Source organism: Oncorhynchus mykiss, chromosome 14, assembly GCF_057628025.1.
Source record: "Oncorhynchus mykiss isolate SJ-2025 chromosome 14, ASM5762802v1, whole genome shotgun sequence".
Lineage (NCBI taxonomy): Eukaryota > Metazoa > Chordata > Actinopteri > Salmoniformes > Salmonidae > Oncorhynchus > Oncorhynchus mykiss.
The window spans coordinates 5606585-5630938 of NC_143035.1; the positions used below are offsets into that span (position 1 = coordinate 5606585).

A 24354-nucleotide genomic window follows, 5' to 3' on the forward strand; every position below is an offset into this window, starting at 1 on the left:
TTAAAAAATTAAACACATCCCTCTCAATGGGCCAACAAGGTAGTTGTAGTGTGAATAAGCACTTACACTGGAGCAGATATATTAAAGTGAGGTGTTATAGAGATAGAGGCCCACATCAAGACTGCATTATGGCACCATGGGACTTCTTAGCCCACAATAGACACTAATGAATAATATTATATTGAGATAATAGATGGTGGTATGACACTGATTTAGTCAGTGTTAGCTATAAACTAAGCAGCCTCCAAAGAAGGAAGAACAATAGCATGCCAATTCCAGGTATTTATTGTGAATCACTGGCATCAGGTAACAAAAAGGTGCGGCCGACCGAGCAAGCCTATCTGCAGTCTCTCCCTGACCCATGACCATGGGCTTTCTTATGAAAAAGAATGTCTTTAGACTGTTTGAAAAACAAACCCACAGCCAGTGTCTTGTTCCCCAGCAGTGGTGAGAGAGAAAGTCAGTAAACACGCAGTGCAGAGCAAAGAAGAGGACTCTCTTTCAGATGTAAACATTGCTTGGTCTTCCTGCTTTGCCTACCCAATTTCAAAATGTATACAAGCAGCCTAAACAAACAGAGGCAGAGCTACAGTGCCAGTGCCACAACAGCAGCAATCTCCATAGGAGAGTGAGTGAGTGAGTGAGTGAGTGAGTGAGTGAGTGAGTGAGTGAGTGAGTGAGTGAGTGAGAGAGAGACGAGGCTGGACTGGGTGTGACAAGGATTTTCACTGTGTTCAGGAGAAGACAAAGCAGATCTCTTGTCCTATTGACATTCATAGGAGAAGGGAGAGACCAATACTTACAGTATAAATGAAGCATAGCATAGCTAGCCTACACACTCAAAATGGCCCTTCAGGGCAGGGACTGTTCAAAAGCATCCAAATCCATTCACTTTCCCATGTAGATCATTGACTAGAAAAGTACACATCTGAGCGTATTCTGAGCGTTGAGTGGCAATATGAACGACTGTGCAAAATCATTTGGGAGCAATGGAGTGGTAGGATTCCTATCACAATATACTGAAAACTAAGGTCATGTTTAACTGGCTGCCCTCTCTCCCACCGGATCTTCTTGACTGACTGGTGTCACTACTGCCTCGGAGGTGAGAGGTCAAGCAGACACCGCCGTGCGAGATCGTGACGGGTGTCTGAAGTTTCCACTCCAAGTCTTCAGCTTCCCTTTGTTCCTCTACCGACACACACACACACACAGACACACACACACACCTCGCAAGGGGCCCCCCCAACTCCCTACGGTTAAAGCATGGTGAGGGCAGCTGTGGGGATCATTTTAATGGCAGGGACTGGGAGAAAGGGAAAGATGAATGGAGCAAAGTACAGAGAGATCCTTGATAAAAACCTGCTCCAGAGCACTCAGGACCTGACTCACCTTCCAACAGGACAACGACCCTAAGCACACAGCTAAGAAAACGCAGGAGTGGCTTCGGGACAAGTCTCTGAATGTCTTTGAGTGGCCCAGCCAGAGCCCGGACTTGAACCCGAACAAACATCTCTGGAGAGACCTGAAAATAGCTGTGCAGCGATGTTCCTCATCCAACATGACAGCGCATGAGAGGATCTGCTTAGAAGAATGAGAGAAACTCCCCAAATACAGGTGTGCCAAGAGTGTAGCGTCATACACAAGAAGACTGTAATTGCTGCCAAAGGTGCTTCAACAAAGTACTGAGTAAAGGGTCTGAATACATACGTAAATGTGATTAAATTATATATATTTTTAAACAGGTTTTCTTTGTCATTATGGGGTATTGTGTGTAGATTGAAGAGCGGAAAAAAAATGTATCCATAAGGCTGTAATGTAACAAAATGTGGAAAAAGTCAAGGGATCTGAATACTTTCCAAATGTGCTGTATATATTGTACCAGTCAAACGTTTGGACACACGTACTCATTCAAGGGTTTTTCTGTATTTTTACTATTTTCTACATTGTTGAATACGAGTGAAGACATCACAACTATGAAATATCACATATGGAATAATGTAATAAAAAAAACATTAAAATATGTTTAATATTTAAACATATATTTTATATTTAAGATTCTTCAAAGTAGCCATCCTTTGCATTGATGACAGCATGGCACACTCTTGGCATTCTTTTAACCAGTTTCACATGGGATGCTTTTCCAACAGTCTTGAAGGAGTTCCCACATATGCTGAGCACTTGTTGGATGCTTTATCTCCACTCAGCGTAGCCTAGTGGATAGAGCGTTGGACTAGTATCCGAAAGGTTGCAAGATCGAATCCCCGAGCTGACAAGGTACAAATCTGTCATTCTGCCCCTGAACAAGGCAGTTAACCCACTGTTCCTAGGCCGTCATTGAAAAGAAGAATTTGTTCTTAACTGATTTGCATAGTTAAATAACGGTAAAATAAAACAATTAAAAAGTCTGCGGTCCAACTCATCCCAAACCATATCAATTGGGTTGAGGTCGGGTGATTGTGGAGGCCTGGTCATCTGATGCAATACTTACATCACTCTCCTGCTTGGTAACGTTGCCCTTACACAGCCTGAAGGTGTGTTGGGTCATTGTCCTGTTGAAGAACAAATGATAATCCCACTAAGCCCAAATCAGATGGGATGGCGTATCACTGCAAAATGCTATGGTAACCATGCTGGTTAAGTGTGACCTGAATTCTAAATAAATCACTGACAGTGTCACCAGCAAAGTACACACACCATCACACCTCCTCCATGCTTCACAGTGGGAACCACACATACGGAGATCAAACGTTCACCATTCATAAAATTCATCATCCGTCTCTATGAGTAAAATAAAGACAAACCATGGGATGAGTAGGTGTGTCCAAACTTATGTATTAAAAGTAGACAAAAGTTTAGTATTTGGTACCGTATTTATAGCATGCAATGATTACATCAAGCTTGGTGACTATACAGATTATTTTGTGCCCAATAAAAATTAATGGTAAACAATGTATTGTGTCATTTTGGAGTCAAAAGTATCTATATGCACAGTACAACAAGTCCTATATCGACATAACCTGAAAGGCCGCTCAGTAAGGAAGAAGCCACTGCTCCAAAACCGCCATAAAAAAGCCAGACAACGGTTTGCAACTGCACATAGGGACAAAGATCGTACTTTTTGGAGAAATGTCCTCTGGTCTGATGGCCATAATGACCATTGTTATGTTTGGAGGAAAAAGGGGGAGGCTTGCAAGACGAAGAAGACCATCCCAACCATGAAGCAGTGGGGGTGCTTTGCTGCAGGAGGAACTGGTGCACTTCACAAAATAGATGGCATCAAGAGGTAGGAAAATGATGTGGATATATTGAAGCAACATCTCAAGACATCAGTCAGGAAGTTAAAGCTTGGTCGCAAATGGCTCTTCCAAATGGACAATGACCCCAAGCATACTTCCAAAGTTGTGGCAAAATGGCTTAAGGACAACAAAGTCAAGGTATTGGAGTGGCCATCACAAAGCTCTGATCTCAATCCCATAGAAAAATTGTGGGCAGAACTGAAAAAGCGTGTGTGAGCAAGGAGGCCTACAAACCGGACTCAGTTACATCAGCTCTGTCAGGAGGAATGGGCCAAAATTCACCCAACTTATTGTGGGAAGCTTGTGGAAGGCTACCTGAAACATTTGACCCAAGTTAAACAATTTAAAGGCAATGCTACCAAATACTAATTGAGTGCATGTAAACTTCTGACCCACTGGGAATGTGATGAAAGACATAAAAGCTGAAATAAATTATTCTCTCTATTATTATTCTGACATTTCACATTCTAAAAATAAAGTGGTGATCCTAACTGACCTAAAACATGGGATTTCTACTAGGATTAAATGTCAGGAATTGTAAAAAACAGAGTTTAAATGTAATTGGCTAAGGTGTATGTAAACTTCCGACTTCAACTGTATCTGCCTCTAAAAATAAAAGTTCAATACAAACAAAATTCAAATTTAGAAAATGTTTCACTTTGAAATCTCCAATAAAATGATTACAATTCTATCAGATCTTTTACCCCTCTGACGGAGTTGACGTTAGACAAAAATCTGACAGAGTAGATTTTTTACGGAGTTGACAAAAATTGCGTTTTTCTTCATTTAAGTGGTGTACAGAATAGCAATTTAGTTTTTCCTCAGTTGCTTCATGACTCGGAAACCTAAATAAATGTAACATATTTGAAACACAATTCATATTATATTTGAATCTATCAGGCAGATGGAGTTGACTTCCTGGTTGTGATGGTGATGACAACATAGATTTAAACAAACAATCAAAAGTAGATAACTTTACAGACCATGAGTGGTCTTGTTACACTACATGTAATGAGGACATGAACAAGGAGTCCTTGTGGTACAGCTAACCCTGCTCATTCCTAACTTATTTAAGATTTTAGACAAATCTGATGGAGTAAACCAAATCTCTAGACATATCCTTTAGGAATCCATTTTTTTATACTCCTTTTTCTCCACAATTTTGTGGTATCCAATTGGTAGTTTCAGTCTTTTCCCATCGCTGCAACTCCCGTACGGACTCGGGAGAGGCAAAGGTCGAGAGCCGTGTGTCCTCCATAACACAACCCTGCCAAGCCGCACTGCTTCTTGACACAATGCCCGCTTAAACTGGAAGCCAGCCGCACCAATGTGTCGGACGAAACAATGTACACCTGGTGACCGTGTCAGCGTGCATGCGCCCAGCCCACCACAGGAGTCGCCAGAGCGCAATTGGGCATCCCGGCCGAACCCTACCCTAACCTGGACGACGTTGGGCCAATTGTGTGCCGCCTCATGCGTCTCCCGGTCGCAGGAATCAACATTTTGAAAGAAATATTCTTTAAAGTTACAAAGGGATATTGAAAGGGATATTAATATCCATTTTTGCAAGTTTTCTTTATTTTAAACGCCTTTTTCGGGAATTTGAAATTGGGTTCCTTTGCTGCGGACAATGGCATTTCCAGACATAAAGCCGACATGGAAATTAATAATATTGAAAGTATTTTGGAAATTCCCACCCAAAAAACGTTCCCTTATAAAATACCCCTAAATGTACATTTCCTGATATAAATGTCCTGCTATTCTTTACATCTTTCAGTTTTAAAGCAAATTTCCTGTCATTCTACATTCTAAATGATTTTTTGCATGGCTTAAGATGTGTTCATATGTGACTCGTTTCAGGAAACCAGGCGTATGTCACGCGTCACTACATCACAGGAGAGCTAAAAAATGTGTTTTTGGCATGAATGCCTTTTGGAACATGTGAACTTTAATGTGCCTCAATAACAAACTTGTATGCCATATGTAAATACTGATACGATTGCCAAATTACGAGCCTAGTTGGTTTATCCACGGGAAAAAAAAACTTCCCGTTAGCCATGATTTGGTGAGATATTGGTTGGGCTAGACATCCCATGAGATGAGTTTGGATTGGTCTGCCATGTAGCACATTTCTGTCTATAACATGAGCTGGTCAGTATTTGTAGGTAATCCTTTCTAACACATCTTTTTTTTTAAAGATATCACATAGTAGAACTTCAAAAAATATTGCTCACCGCTTTCTGGAGGATCGAGTTCTGAAATCAGTGGAATGCCCTGTGGAATTAGAGTATGATAGCTAAGGAGATGGAGAAAATTCTGACATTTGATTGCCAATATGCAGAGGGAGTCGAAAAGAGAACACACAGAAGGCTATTGTGTAAAGGGCAACCATGGCATCCATGACAGAGAGGGAGAAGCGTCCATCCATGTATACGGGTAAAATAGTCTAGCTAGCTAAATTTTCAGATATTACACGTTTCTAATTTGATCAAAAAGTCATTTTAATTTCAAGTTAAAGCGTACTGTTAGCTAGCTAGCTAAAGTTATGTTTCTGGCTCGCTAGCTAACGTTATGTGTGTGATCTGTATAGTAATATTATTTGTAACTCATTTGCATTGCTAGTTATATCCTAATGTTAGCTAGCTATCTAACAATGAACCTGGTTGGTTAGCTACCTGCAGATTCATGCAGGGCAATAACGTTTTGAATTGGGAATATGGTTCTAGCTAGCTACATGTCTAAACAAAAGACTCCACTATGAAATTAACCATTTCAATGGAATGTTCATGATGCAACTGTGACAACTGTCGATAGACATAGCTGGTAAATTCGCTCTGGCTATCTACTCCAATTTCAGAGCACTCTTGTCATCAGTGTGCCAGAGCACAGAATAACTGACGAATTCATGAATGCTCAACACCCGTTGAATATGGCCGGTGTCAGTACACATTGTCAAAAAAACTAAATTAAATTGTAGCCAGCAGCACAGTTACAGTCACCAATGCTCTGGATAACATGAAAACAGCCTAACCAGCTCTGCTAGGGTGAGTAAAATGGTCAGAGTGAGCTGTTCTCAATTTTTTTCCTGGCAGTAGCTAGCAAGTTAGCCAGTTAGCTTGGGTGCTTGATTGCTGTTGTTAGGGTCAGAACACTCAGATCGACCCTACTTCTCAGCCAGAGCATCCGATGTGAGCTCTGAATGCTCAGAGAGTGAAACGCTCTGAATTTACGAACTGACAATCTGACTACTCTCTGAGTTTACAAACGCCCAGAGCGCACTCTGGCACTCCAGATTGAATTTACAAATACACCGTTGGTACAAACAAGCCTTTCGTCTTGAAATATTTGGTTGTTGAGCACATGGACTCACATGTGAATCCTTAAAGAGAATGGAGGGGCTAAGGCTTAAGAGGGTGTGAACTAGAGGTCGACCAATTAAATCGGAATGGCCGATTAATTAGGGCCGATTTGCCGTTTTCATAACAATCGGAAATCGGTATTTTTGGGCGCCGATTTGGCGTTTTTTTTATTTTTATACCTTTATTTAACTAGGCAAATCAGTTAAGAACCCATTCTTATTTTCAATGACGCCTAGGAACGGTGGATTAACTGCCTTGTTCAGGGGCAGAACGACAGATTTCACCTTGTCAGCTCGGGGGATCCAATCTTGCAACCTTACAGTTAACTAGTCCAATGCAATAAGACCTGCCTCTCTCTCGTTGCACTCCACAAGGAGACTGCCTGTTACTCGAATGCAGTAAGCCAAGGTAAGTTGTTAGCTAGCATTAAACTTATCTTATAAAAAACAATCAATCATAATCACTAGTTAACTACACATGGTTGATGATATTCCTAGATATTATCTAGCGTGTCCTACGTTGCATATATTCTGACTGAGCATACAAGTATCAAAGTATCTGACTGAGCGGTGGTAGGCAGAAGCAGGCACGTAAACATTCATTCAAACAGCACTTTCGTGCGTTTTGCCAGCAGCTCTTCTTTGTGCGTCAAGCATTGCGCTGTTTATGACTTCAAGCCTATCAACTCCCGAGATGAGGCTCGTGTAACCGAAGTGAAATGGCTAGCTAGTTAGCGCGCGTTAATTGTCATTGTGTTGCTGGTTCAAGCTCAGGGAGGAGCGAGGAGAGGGACGGAAGCTATACTGTTACACTGGCAATACTAAAGTGCCTATAAGAACATCCAATAGTCAAAGGTTAATGAAATACAAATGGTATAGAGGAAAATAGTCCTATAATTCCTATAATAACTACAACCGAAAACTTCTTACCTGGGAATACTGAAGACTCATGTTAAAAGGAACCACCAGCTTTCTAATGTTCTCATGTTGTGAGCAAGGAACTGAAACGTTAGCTTTCTTACATAGCACATATTGCACTTTTACTTTCTTCTCCAACACTTTGTTTTTGCATTATTTAAACCAAATTGAATGTTTCATTATTTACTTGAGGCTAAATTGATTTTATTGATGTATTATATCAAGTTAAAATAAGTGTTCATTCAGTATTGTTGTAATTGTCATTATTACAAATAAATAAATAAAAGTCAAATTCGTTAAACTGTGAGATCTTGTTGGGGAATAGTGGAGGCGGAAGAGGGTGGCTGTCACTCCACCCTGTATCCCTCTGTCACACCCTGGTCAAAGTATTTTGTGTTTATCTTTATTTATTTGGTCAGGCCAGGGTGTGGCATGGGTTTTTGTATGTGGTGTGTATGTATGGGGATTGTAGCTAGTGGGGTGTTCTAGCTAAGTCTATGGCTGTCTGAAGTGGTTCTCAATCAGAGGCAGGTGTTTATCGTTGTCTCTGATTGGGAACCATATTTAGGCAGCCATATTCTTTGAGTTTGTCGTGGGTGATTGTCCTTAGTGTCCTGATGTCATTGTTCTGTGTTAGGTTACACAAGTATAGGCTGTTTCGGTTTTCGTTAAGTTTATTGTTTTGGTAGTGTTTGTGTTTAGTGTGTTTCTTCATTAAACATGGATTGCAATAGACACGCCGCATTTTGGTCCGACTCTCCTTCACATACAGAAAACCGTTACAGAATCACCCACCACAAAGGGACCAAGCAGCGTGTCAACAGGCAGGAACAGCCCAAAGTGGAGTACAGTATGGACTATACTTCTTGGGAGGAGATAGACAGGTGGGCGGTCGACCCAGGGAGAGTGCCGGAGCCCGCCTGGGATTCGATGGAGCAGTGCGCGGAAGGATATAGGAGAATGGAGTTTGCGAAGCAAGCAAGGCGGCGCGGACGGAGGCCCCAGAGTCAGCCCCAAAAATTTCTTGGGGGGGGGGGCTCAGGGAGAGTGTGGCAGAGTCAGGAGCCAGACCTGAGCCAACTCTCCCTGTTTATCGTGAGGAGCCATGGAGGAGACAAGAACCAGAGCCGGTGTTGGAGGTGAGCGAAACAGACTGTTAATGGGGAAATTGGGGGAGAGAGAAATGAGGGAGTTGCTGTGTTGGTGTTTTAAACATGGAATTCGCCCGACGGAGCGTGTCGGGGATTTGATGGCACCTGGGTCAGCGCTCCATACTCGTCCTGAGGTGCGTGTTAGTCGGCTGGTGAAGATGGTGCCAGTCTCACGTACCAGGCCTCCTGTGCACCTCCCTAGCCTTGCACGTCCTGTGCCAGCACCGCTCTCAAGATCTCCAGTACGCCTTCACGGTCTAACCCATCCTGTGCCACCTCCACACCCCAGCCCTCCGGTAGCAGCTCCCCGCACCAGGCTTCCTGTGCGTGTCCTCGTCCCAGTACCACCAGTGCCAGCACCACGCATCAGGCCTACAGTGCGCCTCGCCTCTCCAGCGCTGTCGGAGTCTCCCGCCTGTTTAGCGCTGTTAGAGCCTTCCTTCTCTACAGCGCTGCCGGAGTCTCCCGCCTGTTCAGAACTGCCAGTCTGCATAGAGCTGCCAGTTTGCAAGGAGCTGCCAGTCTGCATAGAGCTGCCAGTCTGCAAGGAGCTGCCAGTCTGCAAGGAGCTGCCAGTCTGCAAGGAGCTGCCAGTCTGCAAGGAGCTGCCAGTCTGCAAGGAGCTGCCAGTCTGCAAGGAGCCGCCAAAGCTGCCAGTCTGCAAGGAGCCGCCAGAGCTGCCAGTCTGCAAGGAGCCGCCAGAGCTGCCAGTCTGCAAGGAGCCGCCAGAGCTGCCAATTAGCATGGAGCAGCCAGAGCCGCCAGTCAGCATGGAGCAGCCAGGGCCGCCAGTCAGCATGGAGCAGCCAGGGCCGCCAGTCAGCATGGAGCAGCCAGGGCCGCCAGTCAGCATGGAGCAGCCAGGGCAGTCAGTCAGCATGGAGCAGCCAGAGCTGCCAGTCAGCATGGAGCAGCCAGTCAGCATGGAGCAGCCAGTCAGAATGGAGCAGCCAGAGCAGCCAGTCAGCATGGAGCAGCCAGAGCAGCCAGTCAGCATGGAGCAGCCAGAGCTGCCAGTCAGCATGGAGCAGCCAGAGCTGCCAGTCAGCATGGAGCAGCCAGAGCTGCCAGTCAGCATGGAGCAGCCAGAGCTGCCAGTCAGCATGGAGCAGCCAGAGCTGTCAGTCAGCATGGAGCAGCCAGTCAGCATGGAGCAGCCAGAGCTGCCAGTCGACCAGACTCTTCCAGATCTGCCAGTCGACCAGACTCTTCCAGATCTGCCAGTCGACCAGACTCTTCCAGATCTGCCAGTCGACCAGACTCTTCCAGATCTGCCAGTCGACCAGACTCTTCCAGATCTGCCAGTCGACCAGACTCTTCCAGATCTGCCAGTCGACCAGACTCTTCCAGATCTGCCAGTCGACCAGACTCTTCCAGATCTGCCAGTCGACCAGACTCTTCCAGATCTGCCAGTCGACCAGACTCTTCCAGATCTGCCAGTCGACCAGACTCTTCCAGATCTGCCAGTCGACCAGACTCTTCCAGATCTGCCAGTCGACCAGACTCTTCCAGATCTGCCAGTCAGCCAGGATCTGCCGAAACCACCAGCCAGCCAGGATCTGGTAGATTCATCAACCTGCCTGAGCTTCCTCTCACTCCTGAGCTTCCTCTCACTCCTGAGCTTCCTCTCACTCCTGAGCTTCCTCTCACTCCTGAGCTTCCTCTCACTCCTGAGCTTCCCCTCAGTTCCGAGCTGCCTCAGTCCCGAGCTGCCCCTCAGTCCCGATCTGCTCCTCAGTCCAGTGGGGTTCTGGGTGAGGACTACTAGGCCATGGTCGGCGGCGAGGGTGGACTATCCAGGGACGCGAGGAGAAGGGACTAAGACATTGATTGAGTGGGGTCCACGTCCCGCGCCGGAGCCGCCACCATGGACAGACGCCCACCCGGACCCTCCCTATTGTTTTGAGGTGCGTTCGGGAGTCCGCACCTTAGGGGGGGGGGGGGGGTTCTGTCACACCCTGGTCAAAGTATTTTGTGTTTATCTTTATTTATTTGGTCAGGCCAGGGTGTGGCATGGGTTTTTGTATGTGGTGTGTATGTATGGGGATTGTAGCTAGTGGGGTGTTCTAGCTAAGTCTATGGCTGTCTGAAGTGGTTCTCAATCAGAGGCAGGTGTTTATCGTTGTCTCTGATTGGGAACCATATTTAGGCAGCCATATTCTTTGAGTTTGTCGTGGGTGATTGTCCTTAGTGTCCTGATGTCATTGTTCTGTGTTAGGTTACACAAGTATAGGCTGTTTCGGTTTTCGTTAAGTTTATTGTTTTGGTAGTGTTTGTGTTTAGTGTGTTTCTTCATTAAACATGGATTGCAATAGACACGCCGCATTTTGGTCCGACTCTCCTTCACATACAGAAAACCGTTACACCCTCAGCAGCTGTCGAGCTACATCTGTGATAAAAAAAAACAGCTGGAAAGCAGATGACATTTCCTTGTCTTTGGTTGTCATAGCAGGCCAGTGTGATCCAACTGTGACACAGTCACATAAATAACAGTATCCATCGAGAGGAGATATTAAGCATTTAGCACAGTAGTTAACACCCCGGTCCTTTCATTACGCTGTCACAGTCCACTTATACTGTCTAAGACCTGACCAGACAGAAAACATTTTAGTCCTCTAATGCCATAACTCACCTCCTCTGACAGGGATGCGTCTATTTCACAGCATGTACACTCACACACATATGCGGGCACGCACGCAGAAACGAGCACACACATGAATGCACGCACACACACACACACACACACTGTGACCGCCACTGTCACCACTTCAGTCTCCGACCTTTTTGATTGTTTGGCGACTAATTTGATGAAAAAGCAGCTGGACTGAGCAAACAAGGTGAATCAAATTGAATTAAACAAAACATGTATTGTGAGGTTTGATTCTATTATTGTCACGGCCGTCCTCCTCTTCATCTGAAGAGGAGAGGCGAGATGGATCTGAGGACCAATACGCGGTGTGGTAAGTGTCCATGGTCAATCTTAAATAAAGAAAGTAGTGAACACTGAACACTATACAAAACCAGTAAACAAAATAACAACTGTGACGCTAATCATATGGACTGTGCTGAAACAAGCCATCAACATAGACAATCACCCACAAACAAACAGTGCAACCCAGGCTACCTAAGTATGATTCTCAATCAGAGACAACTAATGACACCTGCCTCTGATTGAGAACCATACTAGGCCGAAAACATAGAAAAACAAACAGACTGCCCACCCAACTCACGCCCTGACCATACTAAATAAATACAAAACAACGGAAATAGAGGTCAGAACGTGACAATTATAATGAGAATGTACATAATAAGAAGCCATTTATTTCACTCAGTTTCTTATGTACAGTGCCTTGCGAAAGTATTCGGCCCCCTTGAACTTTGCGACCTTTTGCCACATTTCAGGCTTCAAACATAAAGATATAAAACTGTATTTTTTTGTGAAGAATCAACAACAAGTGGGACACAATCATGAAGTGGAACGACATTTATTGGATATTTCAAACTTTTTTAACAAATCAAAAACTGAAAAATTGGGCGTGCAAAATTATTCAGCCCCTTTACTTTCAGTGCAGCAAACTCTCTCCAGAAGTTCAGTGAGGATCTCTGAATGATCCAATGTTGACCTAAATGACTAATGATGATAAATACAATCCACCTGTGTGTAATCAAGTCTCCGTATAAATGCACCTGCACTGTGATAGTCTCAGAGGTCCGTTAAAAGCGCAGAGAGCATCACGAAGAACAAGGAACACACCAGGCAAGTCCGAGATACTGTTGTGAAGAAGTTTAAAGCCGGATTTGGATACAAAAAGATTTCCCAAGCTTTAAACATCCCAAGGAGCACTGTGCAAGCGATAATATTGAAATGGAAGGAGTATCAGACCACTGCAAATCTACCAAGACCTGGCCGTCCCTCTAAACTTTCAGCTCATACAAGGAGAAGACTGATCAGAGATGCAGCCAAGAGGCCCATGATCACTCTGGATGAACTGCAGAGATCTACAGCTGAGGTGGGAGACTCTGTCCATAGGACAACAATCAGTCGTATATTGCACAAATCTGGCCTTTATGGAAGAGTGGCAAGAAGAAAGCCATTTCTTAAAGATATCCATAAAAAGTGTTTAAAGTTTGCCACAAGCCACCTGGGAGACACACCAAACATGTGGAAGAAGGTGCTCTGGTCAGATGAAACCAAAATTGAACTTTTTGGCAACAATGCAAAACGTTATGTTTGGCGTAAAAGCAACACAGCTCATCACCCTGAACACACCATCCCCACTGTCAAACATGGTGGTGGCAGCATCATGGTTTGGGCCTGCTTTTCTTCAGCAGGGACAGGGAAGATGGTTAAAATTGATGGGAAGATGGATGGAGCCAAATACAGGACCATTCTGGAAGAAAACCTGATGGAGTCTGCAAAAGACCTGAGACTAGGACGGAGATTTGTCTTCCAACATGACAATGATCCAAAACATAAAGCAAAATCTACAATGGAATGGTTCAAAAATAAACATATCCAGGTGTTAGAATGGCCAAGTCAAAGTCCAGACCTGAATCCAATCGAGAATCTGTGGAAAGAACTGAAAACTGCTGTTCACAAATGCTCTCCATCGAACCTCACTGAGCTCGAGCTGTTTTGCAAGGAGGAATGGGAAAAAATTTCAGTCTCTCGATGTGCAAAACTGATAGAGACATACCCCAAGCGACTTACAGCTGTAATCGCAGCAAAAGGTGGCGCTACAAAGTATTAACTTAAGGGGGCTGAATAATTTTGCACGCCCAATTTTTCAGTTTTTGATTTGTTAAAAAAGTTTGAAATATCCAATAAATGTCGTTCCACTTCATGATTGTGTCCCACTTGTTGTTGATTCTTCACAAAAAAATACAGTTTTATATCTTTATGTTTGAAGCCTGAAATGTGGCAAAAGGTCGCAAAGTTCAAGGGGGCCGAATACTTTCGCAAGGCACTGTATATAATGGTCTAGATGTGACAATGTTAGGGAAAGCCCAGTGTGTCCTTGTAATACCCCTGCTGTGGTGTAGATTACTCTGGCACTGCCACATCTATGATGCTGTCCTAGAGATACAGTACACAGGGATTCCTAAAGGAAGCATTTCCTCTGTAAGGCAGGGCTGACTGGCTGACTGATTGGTTGGATGACTGGCTGGCTGACTGGCTGGCTGACTGGTTGGTTGACTGGCTGACTGGCTGACTTACTGGTTGACTGTCTGGCTGACTTACTGGCTGACTTACTGGCTGACTGATTAGTTGGTTGACTGGTTGGTTGACTGGCTGACTTACTGGCTGACTGTCTGGCTGACTTACTGGCTGACTGATTAGTTGGTTGACTGGTTGGTTGACTGGATGACTGGCTGACTTACTGGCTGACTGTCTTGCTGACTTACTGGCTGATTGGCTGGCTACTGGCTGACTGGCTGTGTAGTTAAGGCTGTACAGCTCTAGGGCCATGGTGAGTCTGGGAGAACATTTGAGTTCAACCATGAGTCACCACTCTGTGTGTACACACACTCTAAGCCCCTGCACTACTCCAGAGACGGATGAGCGTGTGTGTACCCAGTGGGTACCTCGCTCATTCACACACACACACGTGTGATTTGCTTCCGCTTTCACTCTAGTTGTATCCCCCCTTCACACACACACACACACACACACACACACACACACACACACACACACACACACACACACCATCATCATCATCATCATCATCATCAGTTAATGCATCATGGTCAAGAAGAATAGAGCGGTCAGGAAACAATAATATAGACATCCTGTCTCAGCCTGTGTATTACGGTAGTGCTTACGTCAACCAACAGTATCAGACACGTTTAGCTGAGGTTGCACAAAAATGATGGTGAATTATGCTGCAATGCAGGATTATGGGCAGGATTTCGTGTGACATAGGTGTGAGATCTAGTTGCAATGCAGACACACCCATAAGCCGTAACCTTCTGTACGATCAGGTTTTCTTCACCCACATTCCCTTTCCTAGTATAGAGCCTTGATCATCACATCAACTAAAACATAGTAGGTGATGTTTATCAAACTACTTGCCCGAGACCAACAATAGCAGCTGAAACCCCTGGCTGTGTGTCTTGACAGATGTGTGACTCGTGTAATTGTGTAAGAGAGCACGCAGACAGTCACCTACAGTTTGACAGTGTGTGCTTAATTTACAAATGTGTGTGTGCTTAATTTACAAATCTTGATATACAAAGCACACACACACTGTCAAACTGTAGGTGGCTGTCTGCATGCTCTCTTACACAATGACACTAGTCACACATCTGTCAAGACACACAGCTAGGGGTTTCAGCTGCTATTGTTGGTAAATCAGGAGGTGCTGGAACGAAAAATGAGCGTGAGAGGGGGGTAACCTGGGGAACTCAGAGGTACCAAAAAAATAATCACCTTTATAATAAAGCATTGCATGCATATCATCGCATTTGGTAGTTTCATAGAGCAGTAGAGTAGAGGCACTAACAGAGGTTGCACACATGGAGAACATTTTTAGTAGCCTAGGGTCCGGGTGAAATGTGTCCTTTTATAAACGCATTTCATGCAATTCTATGTAATTTTACAAGACTGGAGACTTTAGCAGAATCTTTTTTTAATACCGCACAAATGATCGAAATGGGGCCTCCTGAGTGGCGCAGCGGTCTAAGGCACTGCATCGAAGTTCTAGCTGCGTTACTACAGATCCTGGTTCGATACCTGGCTGTGTCGCAGGCGACGCACAATTGGCCCAGCGTCGTCCGGGATAGGGAGGGTTTGGCCAGCTGTGTCCCATCTCGCTCTAGCGACTCCTGTGGCGGGCCGGGCGCATGCACGCTGACAAGGTGTACCGGTGTTCCTACGACACGTTAGTGCGGCTGGCTTCTGGGTTAAGCGAGCATTGTGTCAAGAAGAAGTGCGGATTGGCGGGGTTGTGTTTCGGAGGACGCACGGCTCTCGACCTTCGCCTCTCCCGAGAGTCTAGATGGTAGTTGCAGCAATGGGGCAAGACTGTAACTACCAATTGGATTGGACGGAATTGGGGATAAATGGGGGTAAAAAATAAATAAATAAACAAATGATTGAAATGGCACTGAGAATCTGAGGTCAATAAAAACAACATTGTCTTGAATCCATCAATAGCCTAGGCCTAGGTGTGTTGTAGGCTACAATTTGAGGAAATTATAGTCTTACACTTACTCACCCAATGACTCGCTCGCCGGCGATGTTCGATGCATTAGTGTCGAAAGTCTATCAATCAAATGTACTTATAAAAGCCTTTTTTTACATCACCAGATGTCACAAAGTGCTACTTCTTTGCAAAACAATATTTGGAAGTGGATCAAATATTTTGGTAGCCTACAGAAGACAGATTAGGCTTCTCTTTTCAGCAGGAGCTATTTGCTTTCCAACCTGTGTCTTCAAATACAATTGTTGGAGGAGAAAAAAAGGATTTGCCTGCATAGTGTTCACTGACAGATTTGCCACGCGCTCCCGACCGTAGGCTAGGCCTTGTTATTGGGCTACACACAATCAATCCACAGCTAGGCAAAAAAAATCATTATAGATCCTCTGTGGCTAATTTATAGGCCTACTCATAGTGTAGTAGCCTATTCTGAATTAACAGAAAGCAGAACTTTAATGTTAGCATATCCCCCCCAAAAAACCAGGGCAGGAGAACTCAAATGAACGTTCATGGCTTTTATTATTATGAAAATTATTTTTCATTCCATGAGAGGTACCGGATCCAGCCAAAATGGAGAGGTGCAGGATCCTGTTCAGGCAGGATCCAGCTGAAATTAAACACTGGTTGTGCACACTGCCTTTTGTTCCTGTGGGGCTGCTATGGTATCGTTACCATCAAGCGGATCTGCTTGCTTTGTTCTGCCAGGATTAACACACAGTGTGTGTGTGTGTGTGTGTGTGAAGGGAGAGCTTGGAGAGCATTGTCACCGTGGCGATGAAACAAAGCCATTGTTAGCATGACTGGGGTGCTGAAGCTGTCAGACTACATCTCGTTCTCTCCTTTACCTGTTCTCTATCCGTCTTTCTTGCTTTGTCTCGTTTACACAGGGATAAACCTGGATTACTCACATTTGCTTGGCTGTCAGTGAGGCAGAAAGGAAGGGATGGAGAGACACAGCTACTAGTCTGCTCTCTCAGAGACAGGGGTTAGAGGTCAGGGGCATTGGAGACAACACTAAAATCAGACTGTAGTGTAGTGGGGAGAGGAGTGGGAGCAGCTGGCTGAATCAGTGAAGTAGCAAATCTCTGTCTGACTTCCCAGACATACAGGATTAATGAGTCTATTAGGGTTAAAGGGTTAAGGGGGCAGGATTCAGGGCCATTGAGGATCCACAATGAGGCTGAAGAGGAGAGGGGGAGAGTCAGACGGATCGGTGAGGTAGAAAATCTCTGTCTGAACTCTCAGACACAGGGGTCAGGGGTTAGAGTTCAGGGGGTTAGATCCAGTGCTTCCTGAGTACAGCCAGGGCTTTGTTTACACCAGGGTCAATCTAAGTATCAGAGCCCCTCTTCCACCTCTTTTATTCAGCCTGGGCCAGGATGTTTTAGTGGGTCTTATTCAGAGACTGTGGAGGCTTTAGAAAAGCCTAGAGTGGCTGAACATAACAATAGACTGAGGCAGCACAAAAACACCTGGACTGTTTTACAGTGATTAATTCACTAGCCTATGTTCTCCTTGTCAATTTATCCCTCCCAAAGTCAGTAACACGAGGACAAGACCAGTTGTGTGTCTGTACAGCAGGCAGAGATCCTAGCTGTTATCCTCTGGCTGGAACACAGTATCTACCAGGGAGGGGACAGAGAATTTATTATATAGCCTGCCATATCAGCATCCTAAGAACAGCCGAGTTTGATTGAGGGAAGTTATAGAGACTGTATGTATTACTGACAGCCAATTGGATGGACAATATCCTTATATGCAAGTGGGTTGTGAGAGTCTCCTCTCAGATGCCAACGGTGACACTAAAAATCCAGTTGACACTTAACGCCTGGTTTTTAAACATAGTTCATGGGTATGTCAGTAGGCGTTGTTTTTGGTGTTGTTTTCATTTCCTGGTTCAAAGGTCATTCAGGGTCACTCTCCCAGGACAAGGAGAGGTCAAATGTGACCCTTACCATGCCTTTGGTGGGTGAGAAAGGGTGAGGAGGAGATATTCCAACCAAGGGCAGAGGGCAGACAAACTCTTCTCTGTCTCGGACTGAACTAGAAACTTCTCCTCTCTCCTCCACTCCCCTCCTCTCCTCCAGCTCTGCTTTTGAACTCTATTAGGAAGCTCTTTATTTTAGTGCCTTTTCCATTTTTAGGAACTGCTCTAAAAAAACATTGATGTATTTTTAGTGCTGACACTGTTTTGGGTGTAATGAGACTGAGACTGAGACTTCACAGAGTTGTAGCACTGCTGGCCTATATTGGAGATATACTTTGAAAGCTGTTTGCTTTGTAATGATTCTGTGGGCTTTATCTCAATTTGAGCCCAGGATAAAAGTGTCTTTGAAATCAGATGTCACCTGAGCACAGTAGTTATTGATCCTCACAATTAAACAAAAATGTATCCATTACCTCTCCTCTTTCCCCTCCACTAGTCCATCCATTCCTCTCCACGAGCCCACGCCCTACTTCCCAACCCACTATGTCAGGATGCCTATACAGATGGCCCTGCAACAGCCTGTCATCCCAGTGGGGACTGCTGGCATAGGAGCCCTTTTGGCTTTCCACCCTCCCCAGTCACAACAGGACCCCAAAAGTCTACTGGCGTCCAGCACTATGCCCGAGGAAAAAGAGCAAGGCTAGGGTCGCTTCTGCCAAGCTGAGTGGAGTCAATTCCAACAGAATGTGAAAAATAGCAATCATATGTCTCAGCATGCTTTCTAACAAACCGTAAACCGCCTTTCTTTGTTTGTGGTGCGTGTGTGTATGTGTGTGTGTGTGTGTGTGGGGGGGGGGGGGTTCAGTTGCAAACAAATGAGTGCATTGTGTTACACACATTCACACGTGCAGGCACACACACACACAAGCTCATGCACGCGCACACACACACACACCGACTATCGAGTTACCATTGCGGTTTTCCATTTCTCCATCCATACTCCACCCTCTTTCTGTGGTATGGCATGACAGTGAGAGAGGAGAGGCAGAGACTTTCAAGCTAAACATGAACATGTACCCTAAATCCCTCTGTTGAACAGCCACCACCATGGCATATGGACAGTGTTTGAATCATATCCCGGCACCTGTTCCCATGCCGGATCAGCTTCATCAATCCCCAACGTAAACCTCTTTGGGAATTATCTGCCGATAAACACACCCTATCCTGGGAGTGTGTGTGTGAGCGGCAGCCAGCCGGCCTCATTCCTGAGCGAGTTTGGACATTGTGTGTGTGAGCGTACGTGTGTGTGTGTGTGTGAGTGAGTGAGGGGACTGAGGCTGTTGACTGCCTCGACACAGCGGAGCCCAATGAAGTCATCCCAGAGAGGAGAAAACAAAGTAGTTCTCTCATCAGCAAGAGGTGTGGTTGTATTCCCATAGGCCCTGTCTATCAGCCAGAGAGAGTGAGAGACAGAGAGGGGAGAAGGGGAGAGAGGAACGAAGGACAGAGAGACGGATGAAGGAGGGACGAAGGAGAGGGAAAGAGAGAGGAACGAGGGAGAGAGGGAGACAAAGGAGAGAGAGGGACAGAGGGACAGAGAGAGAGCAGGACGAAGGAGAGAGAGAGGTGGAGGGAGAGGGATGAAGGAGAGGGAGAGAAAGGCTCTTGGGAGGACAAAAGCAGCACACTCTCTCAATCTGTAAAGAAACGCTCCACGGCCCACACTACCACTTTATTATAATTTACATTTAGATTAATTCAAGATGAATGTTTCAAGAAATGATCAACTTGCAAAGCATAAGGTCACACAGTGAAACCTTAGTGTCTATCAAACACACTCTGTGTAGAGTATTAATTTTCCAGTTTATTCTCTCGTTCACTCCCATTATGTAACGGCTGTTGGAAGAAGAGGACCAAGGTGCAGCGTGGTATGTGTCCATATTTATTTCATGAACACTGAAATCACAAAAATAACAACGCCAACGACCAAAACAGTTCTGGCTGGTGCAGACACACAAAACAGAAAACAACTACCAACCCCCATAGTGGGAAAACAGGCTGCCTAAGTATGGTCCTCAATCAGAGACAACAATTGCCAGCTGCCTCTGATTGGGAACCATACCAGGCCAAACACATAGAAATACAAAACCTAGACTACAAAACATAGAATGCCCACCCCAACTCACGCCCTGACCAAACTAAAACAGAGACATAAAAAAGGAACTGAGGTCAGGACGTGACACATTACACCTACAGCTTCTTATCAGATGTAGCTTTAGTTAAAAAGGATTAGTTAAAAAGGATGGTCGTAGGGTGGTTAACATCGTCTCCTGCAACACACCACATTTTACACCAATTCTCCCACTTTTACATAATTGAAAAGGAAAAGGCACAATGCTTGCTCACCATTAAAAACATATTATTTTACTTAAGCAACTAGTAAAAGCTGACAACGTTTACATTATAAATATATACCAAAATACATGTCTAGGTTGAAAGAGGAAGAAACATTAGCTTGCACTTGAGTTCCACCACGACACAAATCAAATCAAATGTTATTTGTCACATGCGCCGAAAACAACAGGTGTAGGTAGACCTTACAGTGAAATGCTTACTTACAAGCCCTTAACATACAATGCTCGAAGAAGTTAAGAAAAATAATAATAAGTGTTAAGTAAAAAATAGACATGTAGAAAATAGAAAATAAAAGTAACAAATAATTAAACAGCAGCAGTAAAATAACAAGCGAGGCTATACACAGGGGATACCGGTACAGAGTCAATGTGCAGGGTCACCGGTTAGTCGATGTAATTGAGGTAACATGTTGGTAGGTTGAGTTAAAGTGACTATGCATAGATTATAAACAGAGAGTAGCAGCAGTGTAAAAGGGGGCTCTGGGTAGCCATTTGATTAGCCGATGAGGAGTCTTATGGCTTGGGAGTAGAAGCTGTTAAGCCTTTTGGACCTAGACTTGGAGCTCCGGTACCGCTTGCTGTGCGGTAGCAGAGAGAACAGCCTATGACTAGGGTGGTTGGAGTCTTTGACAAGTTTTAGGGCCTTCCTCTGACAGTGCCTGATATATAGGTCATGGATGGCAGGAAGCTTGGCCCCAGTGATGTACTGGGTTGTACGCACTACCCTCTGTCGTGCCTTGCGGTTGGAGGCCGAGCAGTTGCCATACCAGGCAGTGATGCAACCGGTCAGGATGCTCTCGATGGTGCAGCTGTAGAACTTTTTGAGGATCTGAGGACCCATGCAAAATCTTTTCAGTCTCCTGAGGGGGAATAGGCTTTGTCGTACCCTCTTCACGACTGTCTTAAATGTGTTTGGACCATGAGAGTTTGTTGGTGATGTGGACACCAAGGAACTTGAAGCTCTCAACCTGTCCCACAACAGCCCAGTCGATGAGAATGGGGGCGTGCTCGGTCCTCCTTTTCCTATAGTCCATAATCATCTCCTTTGCCTTGATCACGTTGAGGGATAGGTTGTTGTCCTGGCACCACACGACCAGGTCTCTGACCTCCTCCTATAGGCTGTCTCATTGTTGACGGTGATCAGGCCTACCACTGTTGTGTCAAAAGCAAACTTGATGATGGTGTTGGAGTCATGCCTGGCCATGCAGTCATGAAATAATAGGGAGTACAGGAGGTGACTGAGCACGCACCCCTGATGGGCCCCCGTGTTGAGTATCAGCGGGGCAGATGTGTTGTTCCCTAACTTTACCACCTGAGGCGGCCCGTCAGGAAATCCAGGATCCATTTGCAGAGGGAGGTGTTTAGTCCCAGGGTCCTTCGCTTGCTGATGAGCTTTGGGGGCACAATGGTGTTGAACGCTGAGCTGTAGTCAATGAATAGCATTCTCACATACAGTTGAAGTCAGAAGTTTAGATACACCTTAGCCAAATAGTTTTAAACTCAGTTTTTCACAAATCCTGACATTTAATCCTAGTAAAAATTCCCTGTTTTAGGTCAGTTAGGATCACCACTTTATTTTAAGAATGTGAAATGTCAGAATAATGGTAGAGAGAATGATTTATTTCATATTTTATTTCTTTCATCACATTCCCAGTGGGTCCCACAATAACTTGGGTGAATTTCGGCCCATTCCTCCTGATTAGGGCTGGTTTGTAGGCCTCCTTGCTCGCACACATTTTTTCAGTTCTGCCCACAATTTTTTCTATGGGATTGAGGCCAGGGCTTTGTGATGGCCACTCAAAAACCTTGACCTTGTTGTCCTTAAGCCATTTTGCCACAACTTTGGAAGTATGCTTGGGGTCATTGTCCATTTGGAAGAGCCATTTGCGACCAAGCTTTAACTTCCGGACTACTGTCTTGAGATGTTGCTTCAATACATCCACATAATGTTCCATCCTCATGATGCCATCTATTTTGTGAAGTGCACCAGTCCCTCCTGCAGAAAAGCACCCCCACAACATGATGCTGCCACCCTCGTGCTTCACGGTTGGGATGGTGTTCTTCGGCTTGCAAGCATCCCCCTTTTCCTCCAAACATAACGATGGTCATTATGGCCAAACAGTTCTATTTTTGTTTCATCAGACCAGAGGACATTTCTCCAAAAAGTACGATCATTGTCCTCATGTGCAGTTGCAAACCGTAGTCTGGCTTTTTTATGGCCGTTTTGGAGCAGTGGCTTCTTCCTTGCTAATGTCGATATAGGACTCATTTTACTGTGGATATAGATACTTTTGTACCTGTTTTCTCCAACATCTTCACAAGGTTCTTTGCTGTTGTTCTGTGATTGATTTGCACTTTTCGCACCAAAGTAAGTTAATCTATAGGAGACAGAACGCGTCTCCTTCCTGAGCGGAATGATGGCTGCATGGTTCCATGGTGTTTGTACTTGCATACTATTGTTTGTACAGATACCTTCAGGCATTTGGAAATTGCTCCCAAATTGCTCCCAAGGATGAACCAGACTTGTGGAGGTCTTCAAATTTTTTTCAGCAGTCTTGGCTGATTTATTTTGATTTTCCCATGCTGTCAAGCCAAGATGAACTGAGTTTGAAGGTAGGCCTTGAAATACATCCACAGGTACACCTCCAATTGACTCAAATGATATCAATTAGCCTATCAGAAGCTTCTAAAGCCATGACATAATTAACAGGAATTTTCCAAGCTGTTTAAAGACACAGTCAACTTCGTGTATGTAAACTCCTGACCCACTGGAAGTGGGATACAGTGAATTATAAGTGAAATAATCTGTCTGTAAACAACTGCTGGAAAAATTACTTGTGTCATGCACAAAGTAGATGTCCTAACCGAATTGCCAAAACTAGTTTGTTAACAAGAAATCTGTGGAGTGGTTGAAAAACTAGTTTGAATGACTTCAACTACAAGTGTTCATGTTGTCCAGGTGGGAAAGGGCAGTGTTGAGTGAGACTCAGTCAGGGACAGGTTGAAAATGTCAGTGAAGACACCTGCCAGTTCAGCGCATGCTTGGAGTACACGTCCTGGTAATCCATCATTGAGATGAATAGGTACTCTCTGGTGTTACTTAGAGGTAATTGGAGGGGAGTATACAAAATGGCTCTCCGAATGAACGGCACCGGCACATGCCTGAGCTACACATGCCCTCAATCTGTCATTCAGAAGGGTCATGTTACTTTAAAAAAGTGTTGAATTATTCATACATTCAGATTCATCACGGCCACATGATGCAATGGTGCACTGAAGAGAAGGGAGGGGGAGAGGTTTTCTCCGAACAGACATCATTCTAAGGAGGCACTTACAGGGGAATTATCATCTTTTAAAAAGGTGGTTGGAAGACGATACTCAGAAATGTATCAAATGGAGGGAGGGAAGGGATAATAGAACGGATGAATCAAATGTCACTGAAATGATTTGAATAAACCTACTGGGCACAGATGTCAGTTCAACATCTAGTTTTGATTCACATTTGGTTGAGTTGTGAATTAAACGTGAAATCAACTAAACAAATCACCATGTCATTGATTTAGGTTAAAAGTTATGTGAAAAATAAACTAAATTCCCTTACGTTGATGATTTTATTTCAAATTCAATCAGTTTTACACGTAGATTATTTTTGGGGGAAATGACATGGGAACAACGTTGATTCAACCAGATTCTACCCAATGGCAATAGGTGACCTTTCTAGTTAATACGAGCTCTTTAGGCGCGATTCAAACAGGCTTGTCAAATGTCCTTTACGTTGCATTGATTTTGCACGACCATGCGACATAATTGACATACAACCCAATCAGTTACGAGTGATTGGTAACCGATGCAAATGTAATATCACTGCATTACTAATTTCATAATGGCTGTTACGATTTTGAATATATATTACAGCATCCTTTATTACCCCTACTGTACGGAGAGACAGATACATGATCTGTCATTGTTACTGAAGAAGGAAGGGTGAGATAATAACTTTTCTTAGGCCTTGGCTCTGTCTACTGTGATATCATGCGTCATGTGTTGTGACAGGATCAGAGACAGGCAGACAGATAGGAGCTCTGCAT

At 44.6% G+C, this 24354-nt stretch overlaps 1 protein-coding gene across 1 annotated transcript in view; it reads right to left on the reverse strand.

Annotated features, from left to right (window-relative positions):
* LOC110488603 (ras-GEF domain-containing family member 1C) overlaps positions 1-24354 on the reverse strand; it is a 56998-nt gene that overhangs the window by 22833 nt on the left and 9811 nt on the right. The gene's annotated exons all lie outside the window — the stretch shown is intronic.